This window comes from Macaca thibetana, chromosome 4 (genome assembly GCF_024542745.1).
Source record: "Macaca thibetana thibetana isolate TM-01 chromosome 4, ASM2454274v1, whole genome shotgun sequence".
Taxonomy (NCBI): Eukaryota; Metazoa; Chordata; class Mammalia; order Primates; family Cercopithecidae; genus Macaca; species Macaca thibetana.
The window spans coordinates 142240724-142252138 of NC_065581.1; positions in this window are offsets into that span (position 1 = coordinate 142240724).

Consider the following 11415-nt stretch of genomic DNA (forward strand, 5'->3'; position numbering starts at 1 on the left):
CCATGCTCACGATTAGAAGAAACAATATCATTAAAATGGCCATACTTCCCAAAACATTCTGTAGATTCATCACTATCCCTATCAGACTACCAGCATTATTTTTCATAGACTTAAAAAATATTTTCTAAAATTCATATGAAGCCAAAAAAGAGTCTTAATAGCCAAAGAAATCCTAAGCAAAAGGAATAAAACTGGAGACCTTACATTACCTGACCTCAAATTATACCATATGGCCACAGTAACCAAAACAGTATGGTACTGGTTCAAAACAGACACATAGACCAATGGAACATAATAGAGAACCCCAAAATAAAGCCATACACCTGCAACTATCTGAGCATCAACAAGGTAAACACAAATAAACTGTGGGGAAAGGACTTTTCATTCAACAAATTGTGCTAAGATAACTGGCTGGCCACATGCAGAAGAAGGAAACAGGGCCCCCACATTTCACCATGTACAAAAATTAACTCAAGATAGGTTAAAACTTTAAACGTAAGACCTCAAACTTTAAAACCCTAGAATAAAACCTAGAAAATACTCTTCTTGATTTAACTCTTGGCAAAGTACTTATTCTAAGACCTCAAAAGCAATTGCAACAAAAACGAAAATTAACAAGTGAGACCTAACTAAAGAGCTTCTCTGCAGCAAGAGAAACTATTAACAGAGTGAACAGACAACATACAGAATGAAAGAAAATATTCATAAACTATGCAACTGACAAAGGTTTAATATCCAGAAATTTTAAGAAATTTAAACAACACAACAAGCGAAAACAAATAGCCCCATTAAAAAAATGGTCAAAGGACATGAACAGACACTTCTCAAAATAATACATACAGGCAGCCCACAAACATTTGAAAAAATGCTCATCATCACTAATCATTACAGAAATGCCAATCAAAATGAAAATGGGATATTATCTCACACGAATCAGAATGACTATTATTAAAAAGTCAAAAAAAAAAAAAAAAAAAAAAAGGTGCCTGCAATGCTGTGGAGAGAAGAGAATGCTTATACACCACTTACTTATACACCACTGGTGGGGATGTCAATGGTTTCATCCACTATGGAAAGTGGCTTGGAGGTTGCTTAAATAACTTAGAACAGAACTATCACTTGACCCAGCAAGCTGATTACTGGGTATATTCCTAAAGGAAAGGAAATTGTTCTATAAAAAAGACATATGTGCTCATATGTTCGTTGCAGCACTATTCACTAGACAATGTGTTACATATATGCCACAGAATACTATGCAGCCATAAAAAGAATAAAATCATGTCCTTTGCAGCAACATGAATGCAGCTGGAGGCCATTATCCTAAGTGAATTGACACTGGAACATAAAACCAAATGCTGCATTTTCTTACTTATAAGTGAGAGATAAACATTGGATATACACAGACATAAAGATGAAATAATAGACACAAGGAACCACTAGATGAAGGAGAGAGGGTGTGGGGCAGGGGCTAAAAAATACCTGTTGGCTACTATGATCACTATCTGAGTGGAAGAATCATTTATACTCTGAATCTCAGCATTACACAATAAGCCCATGTAACAAACCTACACATGTGTTCCTTAAATCTAAAACAAAAAAGTTGAAATTATTTTAAAAAAAAAGATTTACTAAATATTTATCAGCTTGTTAGTCATAGGTTACTAAATTGGAAAATAGGTCAATATAAATTATTCAAATTGAAGCATGAATAGAAAACAACAAAAATTCATTAAAAAGAGCCTAAGTCATTTATCAGATTTCATGAAAATGTCTAAGATACATGTCAAAAATTTCAGAAACAGAAAGGATAGGACAGATAAATAACTTAAAGTGATAATGACATAACACTTTCCAAAACTGGCAGCATTTTTTAAAAGAACCTGTATTTGAGAGCATTAGGGTAAAATTGCTTAAAAGCAAAGAAAAAAAAAAAAAAAAAAAAAAAAGACCTTCAATGTAGCCTGAGAATTATTGAATTATTTTCTACAGAAACAGCAAGAATGGCAGATGACCTAGCAATGAACAATGGAGTCCAGAAAATAGTGAAATACCTTTAGACTGTGGAAAAAAAATAACTACAAATCTAAAACTCTTCTAATACACACAAACACAAACACATAAATAAAAGTGAATGAAGTTGATATTTGTTTGGAGGTGGAAACTGATGAAGAGTTGTGAAGATCTAACATGTTTTCCACTTCAATTTTGGAGTGGATGGTGAGAACAGTTCTAGAATTCAAAAGGATAGGAAGAGGAAAAAACTGAAAAGCAAATTACTTGACACCAGTGTATATAAATATGCTTGTGGAAAGAAAACTAAGACGGATGTTGGAACTATCCATATGCATTTGGCAATGGAATCCATAAGATTTAATGAAAAACAGACAAATAAAAAGAATCCAATACTAGAAATATTTAAAGAGTAAGAGAAGTTTAAAATTGACTGAAAAGAGTGGGTAGAGAGGAAGTCACTGGTGGTTTTATATATATGACATATGTATGAGAGAGAGAGAGAGAGAGAGAGATTTGTTTTGTGGAATTGACTTATACAATTGTGAAGGATGGCAAGTCCACAATCTGCATGGTCAGCCAACAGACTGGAGACCTAGGGAAGAGCCAACATTGCGGTTTGAGTCCAAAGGCAGTCTGTTGGCAGAAATCCCTTTCTTTCTTGAGAGATCAGTCTTGTCTTTATTATAGCCTTCACCTGATTGGATTAGGTATGCTCATATTATGGAGGATAATCTGCTTTACTTAGTCTACTGATTTAATGTTTATCTCATCTAAAAACCATACCTTCACAGAAACATCTATGATAATATTTGACCAAATACCTGGGTATACAGAGCCTAGATAAGTTGACACATAGAGTCAACCATCATGGGAATCAAAGCCATAATGCCTTGGTTTGAAGAATATTGTGGAAGTGGAAAGGAAGTTTTAACTATTCTTTCAGAAGCCTTGGCTGTGAAATGCAGGGGGGAGCAAGCAGGAACTAGAAGATTCCAAGGAAATTGTGTGTAGGGGTGGTGTGTTGTTTAGAATAGGGAAGACTTGGCATATTTATATTCTGGGGGGAATATTTAGTAAAGAGAAAAATGGATGATGCAGAAGGGTATGTATATCTAGACCAGATCTCTTAGGCAGGCGAGAGACCCTAGCCTAATGGGAGAATTTGCCCAGAAAGTCAGCGCAATTCTTCATAGCTAAGATAGATAGTTTCAATTTTTTAACACAAAGACAATATATTTCATCAGTGGTGTGCTAATTTTTCCACATGTTAACTTTGTTAGCTATATAAGACATTCAATTATGTTTGGATATAGAGAAAAATAATAAAACAGCATTTTATTCACATTTTAAAGCAGCTAGATAGAGTCTTCTATCAGAATTATATTTAGAAGTTCAGGTAAGGCTTCTTGATAAATACATCTTAAGCTATTCTTAGAAATTCATAGAAGTTATCCCAGCAGGGAAAAGAGAATGAATGATATGGGAAAGATTCAATACGTCCAGTTCTGAATAGGATAATGATAAGTTTTGAGTCCAAAAAAGAGTTTTGTTTAGCTGTGTTAAAAGGAAAGCTAATACCATCAAAATATTAATGTAAATTAAAATGTTCATAAATAAAAACAGCAAGGTCTTGTATTTTGTATGTCTCTCTTCACAAATAAAATTTAGAATTCAGTTTATCATAGATATAAATGCATATATTTCTAACACTTATTTTCATTACAAACGTTAAAAGTTTTCAGGCACTTTGTTTGATTATTCCTTAATAAGCTTTTACTATGGATCTAGAAATTATGATATTCAAAAGATAGTGTATACAATGCAAAAAGATCTGGCGCAATTGTAGACCTTACGGAACTTACAATACTACTGAAAATGTGAAGCTCACACACATTATATGCTATTATATTAAATCCAAATATATTTTGGTAAGTTTTAAGAAAGTTATAAAAATTAAAAAAAAGAAAAAACTTTCCTTAAAAATGTGTCATCTAAGAAAAAGACAAATCTGTACGTTTCAATGCCTGGTTGAAGGAAGACTAGAACATAAAGAAACTACTAATTGAGCTCTGTGGCATTTAAGGGAAGGAAAGTCACTTCTCAGGCAATATAGGGGAGGTCTTATAAGGAAAAATATCATTTTAAGTGAATCTCAAGAATTCTGTAGAATATCAAAGGGTGGGGTGTTGCAGATAGTAATAAGAGAATTCCGTCATTTTATCTAGAGAGACCAGGTTAAGTAAAGACATGAAGTTCAAAAAACATAGACTCAAAAGGTAACCTAGAATTTCTCAGTGGCAAATCTGTCTGAAGGAATAGTGAAAACTAAAACTGGAAATTTATTTGAACTTGTATCATCAAGAACATCAGTGTCAAAAAGAGACTCTTTATCTTAATTTGACAAACAATGGGTTAGTTTTCAAATGCATTTTAATGCAGAAAATCGTGAATTAAAGTTAGTTAATGACTTGTCAGGAGGATATTGTAGTAGCTTATACAGGGAAGAATTTGGTCCTAATTTAGAGTTGTGGAAAGAGAAAGGGGGATGGAAAGACTTTGTAAAAATCTATACCTGGATCCCCAGAATCTGAATTTTATAAGACATGAATACTTTTCTTTAAATGGGGGCTACCATAGGGCTACCAACATTCTATTTTACTAAGAAGGGATATTTTTAAAGCACATTCTAACTTCATGGCTTTTTCTGCAGTTAGTATTGTCCACTCCAGAGTGTTTGGAAGATCCTTACTAACTGGGTCATCAGGCAAGACTCAATGATAGGGTTTGGTTCCGTGTCCCCACCTAAATCTCATCTGAAATTGTAATATCCACATGTTAGGGAGGGAGCTGATGGGAGGTCATTGGATCATGGGGGCGGTTTCCCCATCTGTTCTTGTGATAGTGGGTGAGTCTCATAAGATCCAATGGATTTATAAGCACCTGGCATTTCCCTGCTTGTACTCACTCCGTCCTGCTGCCCTGTGAAGAAGGTGCTTGCTTCTCCTTTGCTTTCCACCATGATTGTAAGTTTTCGGAGGTCTCCCCAGCAATGTGGAACTGTGAGTCAATTAAACCTATTTTCTTTATAAATTACCCAGTCTCAGGCAGTTCTTTATACCAGTGTGAAAACAGACTAATACACTTGCCTTGTGGATATTTATTCAATCCATAAATATGTATTATGTACCTACTATGTATACTATATTCTTTTACACTCTGGAATACTGCAACAAACAAAACAGAGTCACTGTTCTTTTAAGTTTATACTGTTGGTAGAATGAGACAAATAATTTTAAAAAATGTAAATAGGCTATGAAGAAAAGTAAAAGCTCTGAATTTCATTCTGAGGTAGACAAGAAGCCTCTGGAGGTTCCTATGTGTTCTAAAAGGATTGCTCTGGCTAATGTGTAGAATTTTCATCCGCACTAGTAGAAAAGGGGAGACAAGTTGGGACAGGAGATGAATTAATGTAAGTGAGAGTTGGTGGTGGCATAAAATGGAGAAGTAGCACTGGAACTGATGAGGAATTCCAGATATATTTTCAAAGTAGATTTGACAAGGTTTGCCAATGGGTTGAACATGAGGGTGAGAGGAAGAGGAGAATGAAGTTTTCCACTTTGGCTGGATATTGAATATAGATGTCAGTAGCATACACCCCTTGTGACACTTGGAAGTATCTTCAGACATTGCCAAATGTCCTGTGGGAGACAAAATTATTCCCCAGAACCACTATTTTAGGCTAAAGAATGAAGATATTTGAAAGACAATTGTCAAGAATTTATTTTAACTTAAGCTAATTTGGGATAATTATTGCATACCTTAAAGGAAAATCAAGTATAAATTTGGAGATAAAAATATATAGCTTAGGAGGCAAGTTAGGGTTGAAGACATGAATGTGAGAGTCATCCATATATAAATGATATTAAAATCCTGAGAATGAAGGAGTGTAAATTCAGTTAGAGAACAGAAGATAGCTGAGAACTAAGCCTGGAGCATGACATGTTTAGTTGTGAAGAAGATGGATTCTATCCACGTAGAACAATTCAAAGTAAACAAGAATGCTCTTCCAGAAGGCAAGACAAGACAATGTTTAATACAAGAAGGAAAGGGTATTTCAAATGTTGCTGAAAAATCAAGAAAAATGAAGGCTAGAATTTGAATTTATTGATCTATTATTATGGAGGTTATTGATGACCTTGACACTAGCAACTTTTATTGAGAGGTAGAGATAAAAATCTGGAACAAATTCACGAAACAACTGTGGTGCAGAATTGGGGACTGCAAAAACCAAGAGCACTTTAAAAGAGATCTGCGCTAGAAGAGAGCAGAGAATTCAGGAATAGCTAGAAAAGAATGTAAGGTCAAAGGAGGTTTTCTGTTCTGTTTTGAAGGTGGGAGAAACAACAGTATATATTTTTGTTGAGGTGAATGATCCAATGAGAGGAAAAGAAGGTGATACAAGAAGAAGGGAAAACTGGAGTGAAGTCCTTGACTAAGGCAATACATGCCAAGATGAAAGCACACTAAGAAAGATGTTAAGAGCCTGAATGGTCTGATCTGGGTACACAGGATTGAGGAGTGCCATATTTTCAAGCTCCTGGAGCAAAACTGAGGGTCATATAGGCCACCCCGGCTTAATACCTGAGTTTTCTTCCAAAATTGTCAGCTCTTAGCTCAGAGCAGCAGCAGATATTTTCTACAACGCCCTGTGAGTCGAACGGGCCACTGTGAGCATGCCTTCTTACACTGACTAAGGAAAAAATGTGGGCATCTCAGTTGGCACTAGGATGGATACTAATATTTCCTGGGCAATATTATTTACTTAAATAAGTTCAGCTACCACTTACATGCATAAATAACTCGTTGCTTGCTTCACATTAATATATAATTTTGGAAATACGTTTACTATGTAAAACAAAGTACACATCTGTTAAACTCCCTATTTCTTAATCCCAAATCTGTCTTGTTTTATGTAGTCAAAAGTATTTTTTCTGGTTACTTCCAGTGTAGTACCTGCAAAAGGTAAAAATTGAATTATTATGACCTTGAAAAAGATAAAAAGCAGAAATGTATTGGGGTCTATTTTGCAGCTAGATTTTTTTTGCTTGCATCTACATTTAAAAATACAGCAAATATTTGCATTTCTCTGACGAGTTGATGGGTGCAGCACAGCAACATGGCACAAGTATACATATGTAACAAACCTGCACGTTATGCACATGTACCCTACAACTTAAAGTATAATAATAATAAATAAATTAAAAAAATAAATAAATAAATAAATAAAAATACAGCAAATAGCAGTGCAAAATTTTTAATGATTATAAAAGATAATGTCTTAAAAACTAAATAATAAAATAATTTTACAAGTTTGGTAATAACAAATTGAACAATTGTAGGAGTTATTTACCCTTGTAGGTTCTCACTGCTTCTGCAGATAGTAGGAGAGACTGTCTTTGATGATATTAATACATTTAGTAGGAAGGAGTTTATCAAGTTCATACTGTTAATTTTGTCATATGGTTCAGCTTCATTTGATTGTATTTCTCCCCCAAGAATCGTTTGTTGAAATGATTCCCTACAGCTATGAACAATTCAGATTCTAAAATCTTATAATGCATTTGCTTGTAATTACAAAGTTAAATTTTTGGTACTCTTGAACCTTTAGAATATTTGCTATGTGTAACCAATGTATTTCAATGCTACTCTTGAATTCATTTGGTGTGTTCCTTACTAAAGGTCAGCAATGTAATACTAATTGGATCAAATTCCCTTAAGCACATTCTCATCTTCTGATGTAAAACAAAATAAAATAGCTTTCACTGTAGACACAGTGGAAGCCTAAAAAATGAAATAAGGACAATATCACTGAATATTCCTAACATGATGGACTGATCTTTCTGCAGAAGTGCTTCCTGTGACTTTTTTTGTCTTTGCTCTTGTGGATTTATCTGATCATTTTAACTAAAGCATGCATTATTTTAAAAGGAGGATTTTTTTTCTTTTTTGTTCCTTTATTTTATAACCATACAATAATAAATTATAAGCTATCTATAATTGTCTGCTTATGAAAATGTTTGTAATTATACCTGGAAAAGCATAATATTAATGTCCAGAATTTAAGGCATCCACTAAATACAATAGGAATTTCCTTTCCTGATAGTTTGTGGAATAAAGCAGTTAGGAACAAATTGTGGTTTCATTTCCTTTGAAAATATTTCAAAGGAATATTGTTACTAGAGAGTAGCTCCTTTTTCATGCTTTCTGTGTGGGCGGCAGAGAAGAGGCTCTGCATACATCACACTGCCTCATTCTCTTCAGCACCACCTCTTTCCCTGCTCCCTGCTCTCCTTGCCAAAGATCCAACTCTATGACCTTAACCAAAACTATCAGCCTTTGAGATATGTAAATTGTATATATACAAAGTAATTTTTATATATCTTCTATGCATATAGAGTAACATACATACATACTTTTCCTATGTAACACTTGAATTTGGTAAGACCATCCACCACTGTAACTTTAAAACATAGAAATTGTACAAAAGTGGATGGTTGAAGTATTTAGTGCTAAAACATACTGTACATTCATTCACTCATATCTGTGAGCCATCTCTAAAAAAGAAAAATCATCCTACAATGAGAAACTGCTATCCTATGTCATTTATATTCATTATTCCAGTTAGTCCTCACAATAAAACTAGTAGTTATAGATAATCCATTTTGTACATAATGAAAGTAAGGCTCAGAATGTTAACAATTCATCAAAGACCCAACTGCCAAGTTGGTGAGTTAAAATTTTACCTCAGGTCTACCTTGCTGAGAATTCACAAGGTTTCCATTTATTAATCCATTCAACAAATATATATTGATTATCCATTATGTGTCCTCAATGTGTTAAGTGCTGGAATATATAAATGAATAAGAGGAATATAATCCAGGTTCTCATGGAGTTATAGTCTACAAGGGTAAAAATGTATTGAAAAAGATATGTATAACTTATAATCTTGATGGAATCACTTAAAATTTTCAAAGTAATAGCACAAGGAAAAATCCTGACTGAAAATATATTTATTTATTCTGCATACTATTGGTCTGGGGAGAGTTTTTATTATTTGAATTAATTAGAACATTTGTAAATCAGAATATTTTATGCTCAGACACTGTGTCAGTCAGTTAGAACTACTAAAACAGAATATTTAAGCAACAGAAATTTATTTTTTGCAGTCTGGAGGCTGGAAGATCCAAGATCAAGGTGCTGGCAGATATGGTATATAATAAGGGCATTCTTCCTGGTTTGCAAATGGTTGTTTTCTCCTTGTATCCCCATATAGCAGAAAGAGAGCAAGCTCTCTGAGATCCCTTTTATAAGGGCACAAATATTAATAAGGGCTGCACCCTCATTACCTAATTACCTCACAAAGTCCACTCCTTCAAATACTATCACATCAGGGAATCAGGCTTCAAGATATGAAGTTTTGGGAAACACATTCACTGCATAACAAACACACATATGCGCGCGGACGCGCGCGCGCGCACACACACACACACACACACATCTGGATTCCTGGCTGATCTGAAAAAGTTAGATAAGGCTGCTGGGCCATAATTCTGCAAGGAAATAATTGACTAGAGTTGAGGAGATTTGGGTTACTTCGATGGTCAAAAGCCTTTGAAATCACCACATTTTCTACCACTCTTTACTGTCACTTTACTTATTAACAAAACCTGACGGTCACTGTAGGCATCTGAGCTCATGATGCCTGATTTGATTACAGTTTTAGTAAGGGTTAGAATGAGGAAAGATGATCTCAAATGAAGTTACAGATTCGAGTGAGTTAAGCAAAATTCTAAGATCTCCTCCAAAGAGTTATACTCCTATAAGCCACCTCTCTTGAGTTTGAGTAGGACCTGTGAATGTGATTGAATGTTATTTCCTTGATCAGGTTAGGTTACAAGGCAAAGGTAAAGGGATTTTGCAGATGTGATGAAAATCCTAATCAGTTGACTTTAAAGGACTCAAAAGCCTGTACTAGTCAGGTCAGCATTTTCAAGTAGGATCTAGAATTCAGACCTGAAGACGCAGAAACAGTCTCCTGCTGGCCTTGAAGAAGCAAACTGCCATGCTGTGGAGAGACCCATGTGGCAGGGAATGGTGGTGATTTCCAGGAGCTGAAGTTCTCAATCCTGTGGTCACAAGTAACTGAATTATTCATACAACCATTGAGGTTGGAAGTACACCCAAAGCTTAGATGAGATCATATTCCAGACATTTATCTTAATTACAACCTCACGAGCCCCTAAGCAGAACACTCAGCTAAATTATGCACAGACTCCTCCTGACTCTTGAAAACTATGGTTTTAAGCTGCTAAATTTGTGGTGATTTTCTTGAAAATTATGGTTTTAAGCTGCTAAATTTGTGGTGATTTATTAGATGGCAATAGAAAACCCATAGATACTTTCTGAGCACACAGATGAAGAAAATGTTAAGAATGACAATTAGTTTGTGACAGTCACCATGGCAGAGATTGAGTGGGCAGCAGCAAAAGTGGTCAAGAAGGAGAGCACAGACAGGAGCTGCTGGGGCCCAGAATGGAGGATCTACACTCCACATTTTGTATCTAATCCCAAAGCATTAGGAAGACTTCTTTGGAAGGGTTTTAATTTTAGGATTGGTACACTCAGTCTTGTACTTTAAAAGAATGTGTCAAATATGAAAAACCAAATAAAAGATTATTGAGATAGTCCATAAAGCTAGGATTAAGGAAGAAGACATAGAAAAGTAAATGGATTTGAGAACTATCTAGCAGGCAGAATCAACATGACTTGGTAACTGGATGCAGTGTAGATAGAGAGGTGTAAGAGCTAAAATCCAGGCACTGTGCTTCTATCTCTAACTTAAATCCAAGTCAATGAGTTTCTGTTTCTGGAAGAGTAACTATAATCTTTTTCTTCTTTCAATAGGTGTCACCTGAAAAGCCTGTTAAAAATTATAATTTCACTATTTTCTGTATAGAGTAACCATTGCTTATTAAGGTTTTAGGGGACAAACGAGGATATAGAGATAATGATGTTTATCTTACGTTCCCACAGGCACCATTTACACCTAAATTTTAAAGAGTCTTCGTCCTTGGAAATGAAAATGGGGCATCGAGAGGCTAATGACCTTCTCCCTAAAACTGACTTTGGTTTTCAAGCACATATACATTTTGTCACGTATTGCCAATTTATTGTCCTTTATTATATGCTGGCCTTCAACTATTTAACTTTTCTGCCATATTGAAGAAAGAAAAGGCTTTCTTTATGATCTACTTATATTTACTTGCCAGGCCTTGGCTATAGAAGAGTCCCTTATCTGACTTTAAATAATTAAATTTATTTCTTTTTCTCATTCTGTTGCAT